Raw genomic sequence first — 9,568 nt, 5'->3', positions numbered from 1 at the left:
CAGACGGAGCCTTCAGGCATGTTTGGGATGTGTTTCTTAATATTTGGGCAAGATTCTTTGAATTCCAGAGATGTTGGAAATTTGGGTTCTCTCAAGGTAAAAGAAAATGACCTCAATCCTGGATTTAAGTAAACTACAGCTTTCTGACATCACGTCAGTGTGGTGGCATACATCATAAACATGATGGTAAATTACAACGCAAGTTTGTGAGTTAACTTGGACTATCTTCCCTTTCTCTTGTGGTCTTTGTCTCCCTCCTCACGGTATGATTTATTTTTTATACAAGGACCAGTTTGGTGGAATGCAGTTCCAAAATTGGGTGCGGCAATTAGGCCAACAGTATTTTCACAAATCACGCAGGGGTTCACACACTGTGTTAACACAGGGTGGTTTCTTTTTCTTTTTAAGAGGACATTTGATGCATTTAAATTGAAAAAGAGAGAATGAAAACGAAGAATGTACTGACAGTTATGTTCTACTTGCTCCAACCAGTGATTTAAAGTGATATGTCAACGCAAGTAATGCTGTATTGTCAGAGACAATGGAGAAAATTAAGATTAAATCTTTGAGCCCTACAGTCATTTCATCAGGCCTTTTATGATTATTGCCCTCTTACAACAGCGCAGTGATCATATCCAGCAGAAACACACACACTGCTCTTTAATCTCGATCAAGAGATGCCTGCATTTATTTAAATACAGACGTCTGTCGACAAGTGACAATATTCAGACAGTAACCGCATGCTGTTTGTGTTTGAAACCCAGAAACATTGACTAATCATTGCGCTGTGGGTAAAGCAGAGTGAATGTATAACAGTCTCTGTGGATTTGATGTGAAAATATCTTTTTGGAAAAATGTTGTATGATCTCTCCATGCCTCCAGTTTTCTCTCTCTCTCTCTCCCTTTGCTCTTGGCCCCACCTCTTTGTTTTCTGGTGATTTGCTCCTCCTGTCGTTTGTGGAGGGTATTTTGGAAAACGGATATTTTGGCCCCTCCGTTTTCAAAAATAACATCGTGCACACAACATCGTTTTCAAAAATGTTGTTGTTTACATGAACCCGGATAAATCCACTGTCTAGCGCCATCATAACTATGCCAAACCTATGGGCGCGAGTGTAAACATGACATGACGTTAAGTATTTTCAGTTGCATGTTGTGACGTTTCGGAACCTAAAACGTCATTTAACCCTGTTTACACGCAAACACATAACCAGCGTTTTCAGAAACCTCCACTTTGGCCGGGGTTTTTAAAAATGATCGTTTTCCGTGAAAAAAACTCTGCTTGCATGTAAACAAGAGGCCAAACTGCATAAGTGTAAACGTAGCCTAAAAATCGTCTCTTACTGCAGAGTATGAACACAGTTCCCTGGATTTACTTGTAGGTAATGTAGGTGCCAGGGAGGAGAGAGCGTTTCACAATTCAACAGTCAAAATTCCTCAGCCATATTTATTCCACTTCTCCAGAATTTTAACCCCTTGCACCTCATTATCATTTTTCCCTGAACATGTGTTGATGAATAAAAATTCTTGAATTTTATACAATCTGAATTTCCATTAAGCATACTCATCCACTTACTGTAAATGTGCGAGTATTCAGCAGTATGTTGTGAATGTGATTTTGTAATGTGCAAATCAGTGCCTAACGTGGGCGCTCTGTCTCCAGCAATCTTCATGCGAATCAAGCTGATGATTGGCCAGGTCTCTGGAGGATGTGCTCAGGATGTAGATTAGCAAGTACGAGCTAAGTGTGGAATGCAAATGGAACATATTTTGATCAAAATATATTGATTTTCAGTATATTGAAATCCTGTGGAAAACTTTTTTGAGTTTTTGCATGAGGGAGCCTCGTTAAAATAAACTTATACAGGAAGACTTGGAGTGATGTCGGTGGCTTTGTGTGTGCATTGAGAGGGCTTTATTTTCATATCGCAAATGAAATATGACATAAATGTAAACATACTTTCACACAATCACAGCTAAAATAAATGGCTCATTTTTAATGAGCCAATTATTATTTTTTGGGGGGGTTATTTAGGCTAACATATAAAAATACCAACCCAGTATCATGCAAAAGCCTGTAATAATCATGTTGGACCACCAGTTGACAAACATTTGGTTTGGTTAGGTTTAGGCAACAAAGCTAATTACTAAGGTTTAGGAAAAGATCATGATTTGGCTTAAAATAGCTATTTCCGTTAAACAACACTGACTAATTGGGAATTGAAGCCTGGTCTCCTCTGTGAAAGTCACGGACTTGTTTGCTTTTTATACTACATTTTGTCCTTTCGCACAAAATAATACTTATTACACTGAGGGCCTGCTGACTCCATGGTTTAAACTAGAAAAATTAGGCCTGCTGAAATCTGGTAGCCTCATGTCAATGTGATCTCTGCAATAGCTGGCTGTTAACCAGCTGTCAGATGATGTTGTGCGCTGACTTGCTTACACGTGGGATTATAGCACACCTATTTACATGTACAAGAAACTTAAGAAGATGAGGTCAAGCTAAACATAATTGACTTTGGATTGGTGCTATTTTTGGAGAAAAAAATGTTTGCCACCTACATAGCTTGGCAGGCTGCTGTGGCTGATTAGTGTTAGCATGTTTGCAGTCCACTTGCTGACTACAGCAACTTTCCAGCTAGCACCACAAGTCACCAACTTTTTTGAGAGATGGATTTTGCTGTGCATCTTTGGTTGTCAACACAATAACTTACAGTACATCAGTTAACAAGAAAAGACCAAAGTGAGTGCTATAGTTAAGGCTGTGATTCCTTATCGATGACAACAAGGCCTTGTGGGTAGTGAGACCTAATCATTTCAAAAAATTCATCACTCCACATCCAATTTTGCCTCCAGACATTTTAAAATGTTAAAACTGCAAAATTGGTCTTGGACCTGCAGCTTTTTTTGTTTTTTGTTTTTTGATAGTGTCAGCTAAATGCCTAAAATGGAAATGGAATGTAAAATAGGGAAACAAGGGCTATATTAAAGCACAGAAGCCTGTCACAGCAGTGAAGGATGGTGTAAAAATGACGTTTTAATGCAAGGCCAGTGTGTGGGTGTGGGTTAGCTACCAGTGAAGAACAATGGAGGGTGTTTCCTGTTGGAATCAAAGCACCTCTGCTACCAGTTTCCTCTGATTACTGAGGGAGTGTACATGCAGTGTGTGTGTGTGTGTGTGTGTGTGTGTGTGTGTGTGTGTGTGTGTGTGTGTGTGTGTGTGTGTGTGTTTGTGAGAAATAGACTGAAGCACTGCAGATGCCACACTTCAGTATTGGCTGAAGAGAGGTGCTTCACAATAATACAGTGGTTTGATTCATACAGTGGCTATATGTACCGAAGAGGCAGTGTGACCGTCTCAGCACTGAGATTCTTCCAGATAAGGGCTGGTAGAGGTCATAAATCTATCAGCTTGCTCCCTGCCTTTGTGCGTAAATCCAACAGGTGCTCACGTCTGTCCTGACATCATATCCCAAAGAACAGCAGCATCAGGCTGCACTCCAGCCAAAGAAAGCAGAGCAAAGACAATGTGAGAGTGAGAGGGGAAAATACATGTGGTGGATTGTCTCATTAGCAGCTTGATTCCACATGCACGGTGCCAAGATTATTTGAGTTAGTTTCAGTTGAAAGTGTGTGGAGATCTTCCTTATTTTGATGGTTTAATACTTCAGAAGAGCCGCACAATCTGTAGTTGGGTAGATTAGTCTATTAGTAAGAGATCATGCTTCTCTATTATAAACTGTCTGAAAACAGCAGGATTTGGTGTCCCATTATATCGTGTTCCATCAAATTGATGTTATATGGTTCAATACAGGTAAGGTAAACAGTATTAGGCAGGAAAAGTTAGTTACTAATACAAACGATGAAGTCTCCAAAATATTCCCCGAAAAGATCTGCAAATCTTTCATGAAGAAGAAAATACATTCAGCATGATCATTTGACTTAATAGATGTATTCAAAGTGCTTTAGGAGTGAAACAAATGTAAATATAACTTTGTTGGTAAGTGCACACCTCAGGGTACCGTAATCATTAAGGAAATTTGTGGCACAACGAACAAGCGATTTGTTTCTGAGGTGGATTTCAATCCAACAGCACAACCGTGTGAAAGCTATTTATCAGTATGAATAAGCTCATTACTCCTGCACCAAAAAGTAAAATACTACATTTGTTGGATGAGTCTCAGTATACATGACCTGTCCATTTCCACCTAAACCTGGGTACCCCTTTTAATATAATTTTTCAATGTGCAGGGTTCTGTGGTCAAGTTAGCAACAGTAAACATGCAACATCCAAACAATCAGGACAATGATTGTTGCGATGCGGTTAACGTCGTGAAATCCCATTTTGGTCAGATTTAGGCAATGGAATTTAATCTATGTCAGTAATGTACATAACAAACATATTATGTGACTTAAATGAAATCAATCTTCACTTCTGGTTTCACGCAGAAACCATGACAGTCAATGACTCACACCCCCTCCAACACACACTCACACACTCACACAGGAGCTCCATCAGTGACAGGATGCTACATCCAAAGTGTGTGAAAGAGCGGTATTGCAGGTCATTCCTTCCTGCAGCTGTCAGACTACACAACAAAAACTGCTCCAAGTACCTGTGAATTATCTGTGCAATAATCAATAACAATAACCTGTGCAATAATCTGTGCAATGCAAATACTATTTATAATTTCTTAAGACGATGTTTATTTTTTATTCCACTCTTTTGTATATACCTATTGCTTTTATCCACTTTATTGGTGCTGCTGTAACTGGAATTTCCCCTTGCAGGACTAATGAAAGGAATATTGACACAGAAATCTGGACTTTTTTATTTATGCTATGTCCTGACCAATCATCTGTATGTGACGAGCTGGGAGTCACAATGGCTTGTGTCCAACAGTACAGTTTAGAGGCATGATCACAGATGTGGAGGCTCCTCTGTTTCTCCTTGACAGGCGAGTGGCATTAATGTTGCTGCTGTATGTATCAACAGCTTGTCTCCAGAATGTCTCATTCTGACGTAAAGCAAGTACCATATGTGCAATATGTGTAATTAGAGTTTTGTAATTCTGTTTCGGTGATGAAGCAAAATCCTTATGTGCTGACCGCATTGAAAGTATATAAAATATGCGGTGTGATGCATTTAAAGGAATGCAGATCGGCCCATATGATGAGCATAATGAGCAGTAGTTGCACCTGTGTACCCTTTTTTTCTGTATGTTCTCCTGCAGTGTTATATTGAACGCAGCGCTTCATCATGCTGTCAGAGAAAGAGCTTTAAACAAACTGCAGCACAAGTGACACAAAATGCTTGAGGCTAAACACAGTGAGGTACAGTACAAGTATAACCAAACTTCTCACTGTATGAAAGGGCTCCTGTGCCTGAAAGTTCTCAAGATTAATCTGTTTACTTGTCACGTTATCAGTGAGTGGCCGATTGCATTTCAGTTTTAATTCCTCTCTCTCTCTTTGTGATAAACAGGTTTCAGGAGACTATAAGGAGATTTTCTGGCAAAAGGAAAGGGTTATGTTTTAAACCTTTTGTTCACCAGCAAGGCAGCTGCCTCATATTGTTCTACTGTCAAGGGGGTTTGGCATTGTCAGCCCAGTGTTTAAATTCCTCCTTTGTGTTCTGCACAGGCCAGCAGAGGAAGTGTTTACATCTCCAGGACAGTTAGCATTGTCCACTATATATGGTTTTTGTTACTTTTCTGGTTCTGTTTATCTAACTTCTCCTACCCTCTCTGACGCTTTTCTGCTGTGATGTTTGTAAGACCCAATCAAATCAAATCAATAATAAACAAGTCAGAAAGGCCATTGCAAATCATATTTACAGACACATTAATACAAATGAAGCTTTTGTGGAGAATGAGCTCTTGAATTATATGTATGAATGAGATAAAAAGCCTTGGCTGCAGTAATTACTGTTTACTGTTGGCAGCGACCAATTTTGTGGAGCAATCAACTTTTGTGATGATGCTTCATGAAAGTAACCCACTTGTTTGTTTACTGTCTGCAGGGGGTGTTCATCTCCACTGTGAAATGGCTTTGGCAAAGTGATAATTAAGACAGGAGGTTTTGACTGAAGTCCAAGGGAGGGGACGGACAGACAAGGAAGATGGTGATGTCAACGGTCCAGCAGGGGCTGATGTTTATGACATAGCACGTCTCCCTGGAGAGAAGCTAATGTGACGGTCAGTGCTAATGGAAACACTGAGGACATCGCTGCTTTTAGAGGGGGAAAAAAACACATTCCTGCAGAGATTTTCCAGGAAGACAAATTATTTTTCACAGGTCTCATGGTCGTAAGGGTCAGCAACATCTTTCAACACAGTCATGACATTTGGTCCTTAAAATGATCCCTTGAAGGACTTGAAAACGTTTTTGAATTGAATGGTTCTGCTAATTTCTTATTCACCGTGGTAGTATGACTCATGTCTTTTGTCTCTGCACTTAGTTCATTGACATCACCTGTTATTTAAACAGCGTGACGTCAGTGTAATGACGTTTTTAAAGATTCAGAACTGAGAATTAAAGGAAATCATCTTCTGAAGTAGTGATGCTCTGGCTCAGAATGAAAAAACCTTGCTTTCTGTGCCACGCTAGCAGTGTGGCATCATGGATGATGAAGTTGGTCTGTCAGCTGGTTGCTCAGATGATCTGTGAGTCTGACTAAAGTATCTCCACAGCTACAGGATGGACTGATATCACATTTTCTACAGGCAATCACGTCCACTAACTTTTCTCTTTAGCGCCACCATGAAAATGACATTGTGTTAAATACCTCACAAGTATTTGATGGATTGCCATGAAATTTGATACAGATATTCATGTTCCTGACAGGATGAGTTGTTGATCCCCTGACTTTTTCATCTAGCCACATCATCAGGTCAAAATTGATTAGCATGTAGTCAAAACACAGCTGGGTCTATATAGAGCCTCACAGAACTGCTAGCATGCCTGTAGACTTTCATTCTTGTTTTTGAGGGAACAGAATGATGCTAATGTAAATGTTTCTTGAGCGTACTATGTAATTACATGAATAGATTCAACAGTAGCCCCAAAAATGTATTTGTCAAACAGCCAACCAGCTGCAAAGCGGTCATTAAATCTCCACCTTGTTTCATTACTTTCAACTCGGACTCCACCCTAAGCCGCTTATCTCTCATATGCAGTTTTCCAGCCTGAACTTCTTGTTCTTCTGAGGTAATTTAATTCCCTGTTGTACTGTACAAAGGTAATGTTCAGCCCATTGTGTCAAAGAAACATGTCATAGGCCTGATGCAGGAAATGCCTGACTGAAATAGGTGAACATGAAGGGGGATTTCACTCTGTTCCATTTCCTCTGTAACCAAATGCAATAAATATGTAGCTTCAGCTATGAGAGAGCACATGCCAGCTAGAGAGACAGAGGATGTAAATCAGGAATTTTAAGGGTAAAGATCATCAGTAAATTATCACAAGTTCATGACCTTTCTCAAACACAATGGACATTTTATTGACATAGTGTAATTGTCATTTTATGTTAGATTAGAGAAGAGTGAATGACATCATCAGGAGTCTCAGAAACTTTCAGCCCTGTAAAAATGCTGAAATGATGCTTACATACTGTAAATACTATATACTGTATCTGTCTTAAAAAAAAAAAGATTAATCAGCGTTTTTATGGGAGATAATTCTACTTGTGAACAAAAGCACATTTTGTTCAACTTTCTTCATTTTTGAGGCCTTTGAAAAATAAATTGAGTATAAGTGACTATATGAGTTCTTGATGAATGCATCTGCCAGTAAGACCTTTGGTGCAGTTACTCTGCAGTAATTCATTATACCACAATAAGAGTGTAATACTTTTCAAATGCATTACAGAAATAAGTAATATTATTAAAGACCATGACACTCAAACCAAAGCCACTAATCCAAACAAATATCAACTAACCCATTAACCAGATGACAACCAACAGAAATCTCATTATAAACCCAAAACAAACCCAAATCCTCAGATTGTTCACCCTCCATAGCAAAGGCAAAGCAGCACCTTGTCCTAGCTCTTGTCACATGACTGAAACATTAATAAAATCATTGTTTCATCTTGACTTGGACATCTCTCTATATTTTTTTATGCATACTGTACATACTACAGTTTGGACTTGGTCCAGATCTCTTTATTGCCTTTCTAAAAGAGGGTAACATGCAGTACAGCACGGACAAGGATACAGTGATACGAGAAGAGTATCAAACGGCGTGAAACTGCTGTCCACAAACAGACTTTAATGTTTTGTTATTTTTTTCTTTTCATGACCTCACCGATGGAGATAAACTATGAAACATAAACATGAACCAAGCCTTTGGTCTCAAGGTCCTTTTAATTGTTTGTTATTAAATCAGGTTTGCATTAGAGTAACCTTCACGTCCTGTCAATCGCCTGACACTCACAGGAAGAATCCTAACGTTTCACATGCAGCAACAGTTTGTTTGATGAGATGAAACAATTGCAGTGGAAGCTCATTTTCATAAAGTGTTTGCAGAGAAAAGCTAAACATGAAGCTTCAAGAAAACACTCTGTGCTCATTATATTAAATCCCAAAGAAAGAGTTGAAAGGAAGCTTTTCTTTTTAGCAGTTTAGCTCAAATGAAAGACAGTGTGTAGACTTGTGTCTATACTGTATGTATTGTTTATGAAAAAGCAGACATCAGTTCAAAGCGAGCATTGATAGATGTGTGTTACTCCGCAAATTATCATCAAATATAGATTTTCACTGGATGTTTGTGTTGTTGATCATCTTAATCATCTTGTTGATCCATCATAATATGTGTTTTCATAGCTTTCATCATAATAATTTCATTCTCATAACTAATCATTTTGAAGCATATTTTGAGAGCAACACCAGCCTTGGGATTAGTTTTAGGTGTGCAAATTAAATTTTTCCAAGTGGGTTCAGCCTCAGTTTAGGCTGGGCCATGTGCTCAGACAAGAGCCTGAGACACTTGAGAGGCTGACGCGACTGTGGCCACTCAGTGAAAGTTTGCAGTGTGGTTGTGCGTGAGTGAGGGGGAGAGTAAAGATGCAGGAGAGAGCAACATTTCAGAGCTGAATCAAAGGACCGCTGTATCTCTGCATCTCATTGTCTGTGGAAAACATTTGTGTGCTTTAACGGGGAAGAAAGACTCTCTGTATAGACTGCTGTGTAAGTGCCTAAGTGTGTGTGGATGTCTGTGTGACGGTTGAACTGCCTGATTTACAGTGGCCCCCTCCACACAACATATAGCCAGGCTCCATTGTGAGCGCTGACCTCTTTCTCTGCAAACACACCACTTCCCTCATTTCCTGTGCTGCCTGCTTCCAGTCTCAAGGTGTGTGGCCACAGGCTCTGATTTTTTTTTATAAAAATCAGCCTATATAAAGAGAGAGTTTGCAGTTTTTAAGTTTTCCTTGAGAAAATATGAAACTATGAAAAGGCCATTTGTCCATCGATATACAAACAAATGGTTTCATAGAAAAAAATCTGCATTATTTTGTACCCTAATGCTTGAACCCTAATGCTTGATGCCCCCTGACATTTAA

This window comes from Chaetodon trifascialis, chromosome 10 (assembly GCF_039877785.1).
Source record: "Chaetodon trifascialis isolate fChaTrf1 chromosome 10, fChaTrf1.hap1, whole genome shotgun sequence".
Classification (NCBI taxonomy): domain Eukaryota; kingdom Metazoa; phylum Chordata; class Actinopteri; order Chaetodontiformes; family Chaetodontidae; genus Chaetodon; species Chaetodon trifascialis.
The sequence above is the reverse complement of the archived record's forward strand: the minus strand, read 5'-3'. Positions refer to the sequence as shown.